At 40.8% G+C, this 13,377-nt stretch overlaps 1 protein-coding gene and 1 long non-coding RNA gene across 3 annotated transcripts in view; one reads left to right on the forward strand and one right to left on the reverse strand.

Annotated features, from left to right (window-relative positions):
- The window catches only part of CSMD2 (CUB and Sushi multiple domains 2), a 1,007,626-nt gene that overhangs the window by 501,551 nt on the left and 492,698 nt on the right, over positions 1 to 13,377 (forward strand). The gene's annotated exons all lie outside the window — the stretch shown is intronic.
- Positions 1,576 to 9,379, reverse strand: LOC140504771 (uncharacterized). Its single transcript, XR_011967237.1, has 3 exons — positions 8,963 to 9,379; positions 4,518 to 4,597; positions 1,576 to 1,805 (listed from the first exon to the last, which is right to left on the reverse strand). It is a non-coding gene; the product is annotated as an uncharacterized lncRNA (long non-coding RNA).

A 13,377-nucleotide genomic window follows, 5' to 3' on the forward strand; every position in this document is an offset into this window, starting at 1 on the left:
TTGTTCTTTCTTATCTTGTGCATTTTTTTTCCTTTCCCATGTTTTCTCACAAATTCTGGGTAGGCAGACAGACCTGATACGCTGGTCCCAGCAATCTACCACCCAGGCAGTCCATCTGGTTCTTGTAATTCCGGCTGCATGACCAAACCATCGGCTTAATCAGTTACACATATCTTCAGTAAGGTCTTAAGCATCATTGCCTTTACTCAAGTAACATACAGCAATGTAGCCTTTTCATACTCAGCTGTTTATTTTCGTTGCCTTTAGGGCTATCTATAATTTTAATTCTTCCCAGGTCCATTGTTTTCTGATTCACAGCCACACAGGATCACTGTGTGAATTTTGATATTAAACAGTTAGGAGTATCTGGGGATCAATGAAATCACTACAAATTTTCCAGATGCAAGCTAAGCAAGAATCTGCCTCCTATGAATTCTGAATCCAACTCATTGACCCTCTGTGGTGCCTGTTTGTGGTACATATGTATTCAATTATTCAGTGATATCTGACTCTTTGTGACTCTGTGGACCATATTGTCTGTGGGGGTTTCTTGGCAAAAGTACTGTAATAGTCCGGGGGTAGCTAGATGGTGCAGTGGATAGAGCATCAGTGCATGAGTCAGGAGGATCTGGGTTCAAATCTCACCTCAGACACTTGACACTCACTAGTTGTGTGATCTTGGGCAAGTCACTTAATCCCAATATCTGGTCACTGGATTCAGATGGCTCTGTAGGAGAAGTGAGATTGGTGATCTTCACAGCCCTCCCTCACTCAAAACAAAGTCAAGTGCAAGTCATGTCATCATTTCTCTGATGGCATGGTCTTCTTTGGCAACAAAGGATGAGCACACTGGAATGGGCTACCATTTCCTTCTCCAGCTCATTTTATGAAAGAGAAAGCTGAGGCAAACCAGGTTAATTGACTTACCCAGGGTCACACAGCTAGTAAGTGTCCAAGGTGAGATTTGAACTCAGGTCTTCCTGATTCCAGGCCCAACACTGAACCACCTAGCTGCCTCCAAGATGCACATACTGATGGACAATAAAATGATAAAGAGGGCATACTGTCATCTGGATAATATGCATTTTTCATCCACTTTGTTCTGTTATATGAATGGTAGACTGATTTCCTTTCATCTTGAATTCCCCTAAGGAGGCTTTTCAGCAGCACCTTGGACTTTATGCAATGAATGACACACATTGCTCCCATTTATATAGCACTTTAAGGACTATGAAACATTTGACAAATATTTTCCATTTAATTTTCACAACACTAAGAGATAAGTATTAAGGGTGTTTGTCATTCCCCCCCCCCCCCCCCCCCCCCCCCCCCCCGCTTTTATTTTACCCAGATCTGTGATTTCCTGAGTTTAGGGAGTTCCAGGGAGGAGCTCCTCTACCCTTTTTGTTCATTTCCTCTGTAGATTATAGTTTTAGGGAATTGCCTGCGGGACTGAGGAGTTAGAAGATATCTGATAAGACTTGAACTTGGGTCTGAACTAACCCCAAATTCAGCAACCCTCAGCTGCACTGCACAGTGTTACCTGAGAATAGGAACACTTGAATAACCTTGCTGTATAGAAGCAAATCTTTCTTTACGTTGGATTTTTGCAGGACATACCTGTGGGGGTGAAAAGTCAAGGCATATTCAAGGTACAGTGAGAATGAGATTAGTGTGCCTGAGGCAGATGGCTCACACATTGGGATGAGGAGGAGATAAATCTGGTTGATTCTGAAGTTCTTCAGGGGAACCTTTGAAACACTCCTAGTCAGTGGTGTGCTGATAAATGTTTAACAACCAACTCTCTGAAAGAAGGAAAATTTAGATATGGAAAACTGCTGAACTTAATCTGCATTATTCACCTTTTCTTACATCCAGGCAATTAAGAAAACGTCATCAAGATCTGATTTGTAGCATTTGCCAATTTCCAAGGTGTAAATGCTCATACTGAAAAGTTAACAATTATCTCTCACCCGGTTTTCTGTAAGGTCCACTAAGAAGGATGAGGAATATGGATTGTTATAGGAGAATATACCCTAAAAGTACTTAATACTTAGTCTTCACCTTTTTCTTAAATACTAGCACTGCCTGTGGTCTTGGCGAGCCAGATATATAATGGGTGTATAATGGATACTCTTAGGCACTCCCAAAGGATAGACTCTGTTTACATTACAAGATCACAGATTTAGGAAGGAAATTTTTAGGTTATGTAGTTCAACCCTCTCCTTTTACAGGTGATGAAATGAGACCCAGTGATGGGATGACTTGTCCAAGATCAGACCAGGTCATCAGTGACAGAGCTGTTATTTGAACCCAGATCTAGCACTCTTACCACTCTACACCATACCCTCAAAACCTATCCCTTCCCTATTTCTGTTAATGGTATGAACATTCTCTCAGGTTAGCTAGAAACTTTATCAATACTTTGAATTCTTCTTACTCCCTCGTTCCATCTCCATCTCAACAGCCTCACAATCCTCCTCTCTGTGTCCATTGAAAATACTCTAGTTCAGGCCCTTATCTGTTCTTACCTAAAATATTAGAGTAGAACATAGGGTGTCCAAGACATGGTGACATTCAATCAAAGCTTTTTCTATACAGTGATGGTTTGATCCATATAAGACAGATATTTCTTAAATAAATGAGTGAAATTTCTGTCCTCAAAGAAATTCCATTTTAATGGTGGGAGGGGAAGGAGACAGAGAACAAGACAGATGTAATTAGCACATGTTTATGGTAGTTAACATAGCTTCTGCTGATTGTTCCTTAAATAAATCCTACCTCTTCCAAGCTGGCACATTGGCTCATGCCCTTCTGGAAACCAACTCCACTCCTGACCCCCAACACATACTCACTCATATAAACCTTACTTATTTTCAGGGGTTTAGTTCAAATCCTACATCCTTCCCAGATGTCCCTTCCAAATCTTGTCTCTGCTGCCTCTTACTCTTCCAGCACCTAAAATACTAACTGTTACATATACTTTCACAGAGTTGTAAGGCTTACCTTGTATAGCATCTTCCTCAAAACTGTAAGGCAAATAGTTCAAACATTATTATTTATATAATACAGCATTTCAAAGCTTCCATAGCACTTATATATATTATCTCATTTGATCCAAGAAAAACAACCTCTGGGAAGCAGGTATGGCACAGGTATGATTATCTCTATTTTACAGACAAGAAAGAAAAGGGAGCCTCAATTGAGAAGTAGCTTAGTTCACATTCACATGGCTGATAAGTGTGGCAGACAGGATTCAAATTCTCTGGGGGCTTCTGGTACACTGTCTTTTCTACCACACCATACCATACCACACTACACCACACCACACACTGACTCATAAGGTTGATACCTCTCTTTCAACAATAGTCCACTTTTTCTTGTGCAGCTTATCCATTAATAAACATGTCTTGTATCCTCAGATGGACACTAAGCCCTTAAGAACTCAGAGTATGCATGCTATATACAGCCCTGAACGTGGGGTTCTGAAAGTGATAATGTGTCCTGAATGTCAATTACGATTCAGTTTAGTACAACCACCATTTATTTGGCACTAATATGTTCTGGGCACTGTGGCTAGGTCGTAGAGATATGAAGAGAAAAATGAAACAATCTTTGTCCTTAAGGAACTTCCTCAGTCTACCATCTAGATATTTTTCTATCAAGACAAATCATAGCTGCTTTACATGATTTTTTGAGTTGCTGTGCTCCTCATCACCACCACCATCTCACACACACACACACACACACACACACACACACACACACACACACACACATACACACACACACACATCATTACCTAGCAATAAGCCAAGTCTCCTCTCCAAAACCAGTCAAGCTGGTCCTCAAATGAGACCGTTGTCAGGACCATATTACAACGTCTTCTAGCCTGATACAAACGTCTAGAATTTGTACTCCACCAACAAATCCAGGATTACCTCCATAAAACAATGAAAGATCAGAGAGTTCTTATTTTTGTAGCATATACTCTAAGCTGACTTTCCCAATATATGCTTGGACTATCAGATTAGGTCTCTGTTGAACTGTTGACCGTGTCTATTCTCAGAATTCTGGGAGTAACCCTGAGGGGTTTGGGTTTCTTGTACTATTGCTTATTAGCCCATATCTGGCATACCTTAATATCACTGAACAGATGATAACTCCCCAATATCAGTGAACCAATTAACATAAATTAGCTTTTACAAAGAAATAAATATTAAGATACAGCAAGGACCAAAGTATAACAACATTCCTCCAAACATGAAGGTGCACTCTTCCCTCTGCAAGTGAAGTGTGGACTCAAACTTAAAGTGGTTGCTATAAACATCTCCCTGTTCCCAAGCCTTGGGAATCTTTTGCTCTCTTCAAGGCATCCCCATCAAATTTATTTCTGGGTATGGCAGAGCCTAATGGACAAGGCATTCCCTTGCTTACAGGACATAGTGTTTCAACTACTAGTTCAATTCACTGTTGGGTGGAGTCTAACAGATCATTCCTCAGGGATGGCTCCTTACCAGACTTGTTGCTATTAATTCTGGTTGTTGAGAGACCTTTGATGATTATCTGGGTTCTTCCAACTTGTATACTCATTCACCTAAGATCAGGAAAGAATCAACACAAAGATAAAAACATCATGCATTCCTGGCCACATGGCAGCCATGGGGAAGGGAAATCACGAGAAACTGCTGACATTGATGAGAATGCTGTCACCACTGCTGCTTCCCACCCAAGTAGTCAATAGTATTCCTTTCTCCTCAACTCAAAAATCTACTAGGGAACACAAAGAGAGAGAGAGAGAGAGAGAGAGAGAGAGAGAGAGAGAGAGAGAGAGAGAGAGAGAGAGAGAGAGAGAGAGAATGGGGGGAATCTTCCACTCCAAACTTTTTTGTACACAGTTCCAGATTAACAGTCAATTAAAAGGTATTACCATGCAGTAAACTGAAGAACTGTGAGAAGATCCCTCCATGTGGTCTGAAGTGGAGAGCTGGGCCCCAAGCTTCGATGTGAGGTAGTACTAGGCTGAGTACACTACTCACGTTCTAAGGTCTGAGACTTCATTGATTAGTCCCCCAATTACATGAGCCTTACATGATCAGTCTGGCTAAATTTGCTGAGGCATCACACAAAATTAGCTTGCCAGGCAGTGAAGATTTTTGGCTGTAACATAGAAACAACTCAGGTGATTGATAGATGGAATTAAAGTTGTTTACATCATAGGACAGTAAATGGCACCTGCTCATGGAGTAGCTGTTTATATAAAATGACAAATGGTAGATGAGGAGGAGGAGGAAACTGATCCATAACCATTATCATCCTCTTCTTCATCATCTTCATCATGAGGTCATAATTTCTGGAGAATGTAAGTAAACCTCAAAGAGATTTAAAAGTGGAAAGGAATAAGGCAGTATGATAAATAGGGCGAGGAAGGTTTTTCTCAGGGTGAGAGGAAGTCTAAAAAAGTCATGAGTGTTTGGAGTAAAACCCATTATGGCTGCCACAGAATGTAGAAGTTGGAGTGGTAGGTAACTAGAAAAGGCAGTGGCAGGTATAGTGTGCCCTGTGGCATTTGGAACCAAGGAGCAGTATTATTCTTCCTCTTGGGCACACGCTTTACCCAGTACCAAGGAAAAAGTACAAATGCACCGGTGGAAATTCTTTCTGCAGTCAGTCTTCTTGCAAAGGGGTAATGACTATTCTCCTCTCTAGAAGGACAAGCGGCTCAGAAATGGCAGAAATTTGGGAAAATAGACTTCATGCTGGCTCTTATCTTAAGGTCTTCTATCAACATATATTCTGTTGATTTGCCTGATATTGTAAAAGAGCTGCCCCCAATTCCAGAAGACTGATCATCAAACAAACATGTTACTCACCTCCTAACAAAGAAGTGATAGATTTAAGATGCGGATCAAGACATATTTTTTAGACATGAGTAATGTGGGAATTTGTTTTGCTTGACAACGTATGTTTGTTACAGGGTTTTCTTTTTCTAATGGAGATGGGAAGAGAAAGAAAATATTTTTACTGAAAAAAGTTAAATTCAAAGATAAAAAATGTAACACTAAAAATAAAAGAGGTACCTGAAGTGGCCCAGAACTATCCCAACCACCAGCAAGTTGAGGAGTTTCCACTTCTTTCTTGGTGGAGTTTCCTACTTCCAGAAGTTGTGTGATCTTGGGCAAGTCAGTAAGCTTCCTAGCCCTTAATTTTTTCAAGTGAAGAATGAGAGGATTGACCAAAATGCCTTCCAAGGTCTTTTCCAATGCTAAATCTGTGATCATCATGATCCCACTTATTACAGACATTGACTTTATCTTCAGAAGGCCCTGAACTCAGCACTTTCCCTCTAGGTTCTGGCAGCAGGACCTTAATTTCCCTCCTGTGAATAATCCAAGTCATCAGGAGCCTGTGGGCACTTGAGTGACCCTGGTGTAAACACTTCAATAAGTGGAGGCTTCTTGGTACTTTAAATTTTTATTATCTGTAATTATCAGCAATAGTCACCAAAGAACCAAATGACCACACTGGGGCCCCCCTTGCCAGTGTGCCTGCAAACACAGCTGAGCTGATGGGGCCAGCCAAGCTGTTCCTGGACCAGTCCTAGTGCCCTGAGATGGTGCTGGACTCTCTTTCCCCTGCAGATGGGACAGTAAATCCTGGCAGTTCATTGAATCAAAGGCATAGTTTGATCTTCCTCCAGCATTAGAAACAGGCCAAGGTCCATATGAAATGTGACAGACTTTCCAAAATCTCATATTTATCCTATAGCCAAAAATCCAGGTAAAAAAAAAAAAGACCTGGGCTCCACCTTGTGACTTGCTGTGTGACCTGCAACAAGTCATTTTATCTTGGAAATGGAAATAAAAATCCCTGCCTTTCTCTCCTTAAAGTCTTAAGAGGGATTCCTACAGGAAACTATGATGTAGTGGATCCGAGAGGCAAGCAAATCAACAAACATTTATTAAATGCCTACTATGTGCTGGGCACTGCAAATACCAAAAAAAATGACAAAAATAATCCATGCTTTCAAGGAGCTCATATTCTGATGGGACGTCATATAAATAATTGAGTATAAAAATATATGTATATGGGATAAACTGGAAATAATTTTAGGAGGAAGGCTCTAACAATTAAAGGGGTATTGGGAAAGGCTACATAAAAAGGTACTTGAAAGAAGCTAAGGAACCCTCTATGCATGAGGGACAGTGGAAATTCCCATAGATAGGAGATGGAGTGTCTTGTTTGAGGAACAGCAAAGACTATTGTCACTGGATCATAGAGTATGTAGGGGGAGTAAGGTGTAAGAAAAATGGAAAGGTAGGAAGGGACTAGTTTATGAAAGGCTTTGCACACCAAACACAGGATTCTTATATTTGATTTGGGGGGTAATAGGGAACCACTGGAATTTGTCTAATTGGGTCAAAGCATGGCTAACATGATCAGCATGGTCAGATCTATGCTTTAGGGTTATCCTTTTGAAAGCCAGTCAGTGAATTGACTGGCATGGGTGGGCAAGAGACTTGAGGCAGGGACACCAACCAGAAGGCTACTGTAATAGTCCAGATATGAGAAGAGTGTCAGCAGAGAGAAAGACATATATTTGAGAGATACTTCAAAAGTCAAATTCAAAGAATTTGTGGTAGGTGAGAGTGTTTGAGGAATCAGTTGCAAGCCTGGGAGGATGTTGATGCCCTAGACAGTAATAAGAGGAGTTGAGGAGGGTATACTTCGGGGAGGGGGGAAAAAGAAAATGGGCTCAGCTTTGGACTGAGTTGGACTGAGATGATTGGATCAACACAAGAGAGAAATACTTGGATGGAGATCCAACAAAGAATTCTAAGAAGCAGCAGTTAGACAGGTAGGAAGAGAACCAGGAGAAAGCAGTGTTACCAAAACACCTTCAAGGAGAAGATGATGAAGATCTACAATGTCAAAGGATGCAGAGAGGTCAATAAGAATAAGGATTGAGAAAAACTGTGATTTTCTTGGAGGCTTTTCTCTCTTGATGATTTCCATTGCTTATCTTATAGATGATTCTCACATCTACTGACTCAACCCTAACTTCTCTGATGAGCTCCAGTCTCATGTCTCCAACTACCTATTAGACATCTCAAACTGGATGTTCCAAAGACACTTCCAATTCAACATGTTCAAAACTGAGTGCACCTTCTTTCTTAACTTTCCTGTTACTGTCTAAGGCACCAACATCCTCGCAGTCACTCAGGCTTACAACCTAAGTGTCCTCACATATTCCAACCCACCCGTCCTATGAATTCATCTCTCATATATGAACCTCTTCTCTCCTCTGGCTCTGCCTCCACTTCCTCATCACCTTATACCTGGACTATTCCAATAACCAGACTACAGTTACCAAAAGAATAAGAAGGCATGGGCCCCAAATTATGGGCAGTAGGAGTTTAACCATGATAGAGAAAAGGGAAGAGAGAGATAGTGTAGTGGGAATGGATGGATCTAGTAAGGGGTTGTTGAGGATGGGGAGGGTCCTTGGGTTTGTTTGTAGACAATAGGGAAGCATCCAATAGACAAGGAGAGGTTGAAGTGAACTGGCCTTCCAACCAGGAAGATGAAGGTTCAAGTCTTGCTTTGTTTACATATTAGCTGTATAATCCTGGATAAATCATTTAACTTTTCTTCTAGGCAACTCTCTAAGACAAGAAGGTGCTAGCCTTTACTAGCAAAATACAGTGAAAGTTCCCAGTCCCAATGAAATGGCAAATCTAGTTCCTGTCTCCTAGTACTCTGAGAACATGTATGAGGAATGTCTGTGAGGTGCTTACTCAGGAGGTCCTTAACCTATTGTGGTCCAAGGAATAGATTTCAGAGAGTCCATGAATTTGAATGGAAACAAAAAAAAAGCTTTATTTTCATAACTCCTATCCCAAATTTAATTTTCCTTAAATGATTTAAAAAAATTATTCTGAGAAAAGGTTGATCTACTCACCTTCATCAGATTGCCTAAGAGTTGCATGACACACACAAAAAAGTAGAAAACCCACTGCTTAAACTTTTTAACTTAAATTGTGAATATATAAGAATAGGTTGCCTGCTTCCCTGGGTGGAATCGGAAGTTTTTCTCCTCTCCTGGCTAGCTATTCTCCATATTTGGCAGCAGATGGTGCTAGCAACCCTATGAACCCTTCAGATGCTTCTGAATACTTCAGTAGCATTATGATGTCACTGATGTGGGGACTCCCTCCACTGGAGCAGATAGCAATCCATCCACCCTTTCCAACCCTGTGTGTAGTTTTTGTCCATGTTTCCCCATAAATTTTCCTTATGAAAAGGCTCAGGATGATCACAATATAATTAATGTGGCCATGTGATCCATGAAACTAAAGAATGATAAGGAGATTAAATGAAACAAAATCCCTGCTTTCTTCATCCCCCACCTCACTACACACACTCACACACACACATACACACGCACACTTGCCCTTCTCTATCCCACTGAACCCAAAAGAGTAGGAGTGTAACTCAGAGGAAAGAGCTCTGGATTTGGTGGACCTGGCTTTCAATTGGGTGGCCTTAACCTCCCTCATTGTCATTTTCTGTATAAAATGAGATGTGTGAATATAGAAGTAGAGGTGGGAAGAGGGAATGGAGTATTATTCATAGACTCATAGATTGAGATCAGTACAAGGACCATTTAACAGAAGGGAAAACTGAGTCCCAGCTTGGAGTCTAATAATCTTAAAACTATGTCTTGTCTCTGGATCTCCCATCACTTACTACAGAATCCCAGAAAGGATAGGTCTTAATTATTTGTTTGCTGGCTTGGATTTGTTAAATTCAAGGTTTTAAGAGTATTTTCCTCATTAAAAACCTTTTGAAGTAATAGAGTAGAAAGAGAACTAGGGTTGGCATCTGAAAATCTAGAGTCTGTCACATTCCAACATCATACCAAGACCTAGGGCCATCAGACTAGTTCCCATTTTAAAAATGCTTTGCTGCCCTTAACTACATTGGGTGGTAGATTGTGCAGGCTTATCATCAGGATCAAATGAGAAAATACACTCTGCAAACCTTAAAGTAACAGCAGAGATATGTGTGTGTGTGTGTGTGTGTGTGTGTGTGTGTGTGTGTGTGTGTGTGTGTGTGTGTAATTTAGTGATGATGATGATACTTACGAGAGAATCAGCATATAGTAGATAGAGAGCTGGCCTCCCAGGGAAGAAGCACTGGGTCCAGGTTCTGCCTGGGACCCATACTGATTGTCAGACCTTCTAGCTAGGCAAACCATTCAACCTCACACTACCCACTAGGCAACTTACTGAGTTGCAGAGAAGATATAGACTTAAATTAGTAGAATTCATTCTACCAATAAAATCATGGGACCAGTTCCTATCTATCTTAATCCTTACGCCCTTCCCTCATTTTATAGATGGGGAAATAGGTTCAGAGTTTTTGAGTGGAAATGCCCATAGTCACAGTCTTTGATACACACCTACTCCCCTTCCCACACTCTATGCTCCGTCTTGGCCCACTTTTTACTCCTTGAACACAACCTCCGTCTCCCCTCTTCCTTGTTGTGCTCTGGTTGGAAAACTCTAGCCCCTCATCCTTCATCTCTTAACTTTCCCTGGAATTCCTTCAGTGCTCACTTCAAATTTCACCTTCTGAAGGAAGTCTTTCCTGGTGTTTCCCCCCACTCTTCTACCCCCCACCCCTCACAATGCTTTCCCCTCTAAGATTACCTTTCACTTTACTCAGTATATGCCTTGTATATGCTTTAGTTTATTTTCATGCTTATTACATTTTTTAAAATGTAAGCACCTTGAGGACAAGTTTCTACCTTTCTTTGTCTCCTTCCTGATTTAGCACAGTACCTGGCAGATAGTATGCTCATGTTCAGTACTGTCACTGTCAGAACTAGACCTCATACGCAGGATATAAATTTATAGACTGTCAGAAATGGAAAGAACTTTGTAGATTCATTTAATACTACGATTCATTTCACATTTGGAGAAACTGAGACTGGGAGGGGTGAAGTGACTTGTTTTAAATCACTTACAAAAAATGTTGAGGTGGGATTTAATCTTGGCCAGAATCACAAAATAGAAACCTCAGCATTCAAAGACCCTCCGAGATCCTGTCCAATCTGGACCTGAACAAGAATATCCCCCATAATATGCACACAAATAGTTATCATCTAGCCTTTGACTGAACACCTCTATTTCCCTATAAAACTGCTGCCCATTCTATTTTGAGATCGTTCTTAATTTTTCTAGCCTCTGTTTGTCCCTCTGTACCTTCTACCCATTGATTCTAGATCTGTGTTCTGGGGCCAAGCATAAATCTAATCTTGAATGTCTCCTGATGACAAATTCTGAAACCTCCCCATTACATACCACACTGTTCCTCAGTTTTCCTCCTTCTCTTAAATGAGGACGATAATACATATTACCTAGGTTACCAGGTAGGTTGTAAGAATTCTGTTCACTTGAATCATTCAATAAGTTTTAAGTGCGAGGTACTTACTATGCAATGGGAATAACAAAGACAAAAAAAAAGAAAGAGGAAGAATTAGGTGGGATTTTATTAAACCCCTTTGTAATCACCAAGTTGTATAGAAATATAAACAGATTATAATTACTTCATGGGTCATAATGCTAGTTTTTCTGAAGGAATTTTTACTAAAAAAAACCAAAGGAGGAAGTTGTCACTTCCCCCAAACTAAGAAGAGTAGAAAGAAATGCATTTAGTTTTACAGAGTAAAAGTTTCAATTCTAATCCTAGTTTAAGTCTAGCTATAAGATAGACAGCACAGTTTATGAGGCTGGCAAGGTGGTAACATTTCCTATTTCTCTGCTTTGTACTATACGTTATGACAGTAACGGAGCCCAAGACTCTGGGGCCTCCTTGGATGTTTTAACCCCTACCACACTCTCTGACTGCTCACCTCCTGCCCAAGGAAAGAGATTGGATTGGATCTCTGCTATTGGAGTCTGGCAAGACAGTTTGAAAGGGCAGTGGGCTGGTTGCTGGGAACACACACACACACACACACACACACACACACACACACATCTGATCACTACATCTTAATAGCTACACATTATCTTATTAAAGCAAATCCCAAACACACTTTTGGAAAGCCCAGCAGAGGTTGTCAATTTCTCACCTGACTCTTCATCTTACTGAGCTGCCCCCAGAGCTGGGTTAATTGAGTTTGGAAATAAGAAATCTCTTATTGGTGACACTAAATGATCCAAGAGGAAGCCCGTCAGTGATCAAAGAAGCGGTACTGAAAGTGTCCACAAACAAGGCTTTTGACACCCTGCCATCCCATGACCTCATAAAGCAATTATGCAATACTTTACATATAACTTGAGTAGTTATTATTGGGCAAATACAGGAAGGGGTGACCTATGCCCTTCCACTCGCCACTCTCAGCCCTCCTTTCCAGCTTCCTTTTCTGGATTGCCCTTGGAGAGATAGAATTTCTTTGCTTATTTCCCTTTTATCCCCAGTACTTTTGCACTTAAAACTGCTCTACCTATCTATTCTACCTATCTTTCTACTGTCCATCAATCAATCAATCAAAAAGCATTTATTAAGCCCCTATACTAAGTGTCAGGTACTATGCTAAGCACTGGAATACATTTCTGGTAAGCAGTGGAGGCAACTCAGTAAGACAAAGAGTCGAAACTGACAGCCTCTGCTGAGTTTTCCAATAACATTTTGGGAATTTGTTTTAATAGGATAATGTATAGTGATCAGATGTACACAAGTTTGTTTTGTTTTCAGTAAACAGTCTATTATCCTTTCAAACTGTCTTGCCTTGGTTCCAGTACCAGAACTCCAACAAAAAAGGAGGCATCTAGTCCAACATAAGTAAAGAGTCAAAAGACAGTTCCTGCCCTCAAGGAGCTTACAATATGATGGAGAGACCTATGCAAACAAACATATACAGTTCAGGGGCTATCTACAGGATGAATACGAAGTAATTAACAGAGGAAAGACACTAGAATTAAAAGGCTTCCAGTAAAGGAAGAGATTTTAGTAAGGATTTAAAGGAAGCTATGGAGTGACCTCCATAGGCAGAGACAAGGAGGGAGATCATTCCAGGTATGGGAATCTATCTATCTATCTGTCTGTCTATCTATCTATCTATCTGTCTGTCTGTCTGTCTGTCTGTCTGTCTGTTTGTCTGTCTGTCAGCATAGATGAGGTCAGACCTCCTCCACACAGATTGGAACCTAGTAGATGAGATCTAAGATGCTGCCTCCAGGAAGGTTAGGTACCCAAGGTCACATTGTATTATCAGAGGTGGGCCTCAAACCCAAGTCTTCCTGATTCCAACTCAGCACCTTACCTACTACCCCATACTGAATAGTTGTAATTATTGGGCAGAGA

The sequence above is a fragment of the Notamacropus eugenii genome, chromosome 5, assembly GCF_028372415.1.
Source record: "Notamacropus eugenii isolate mMacEug1 chromosome 5, mMacEug1.pri_v2, whole genome shotgun sequence".
In the NCBI taxonomy this organism is placed as follows: Eukaryota; Metazoa; Chordata; class Mammalia; order Diprotodontia; family Macropodidae; genus Notamacropus; species Notamacropus eugenii.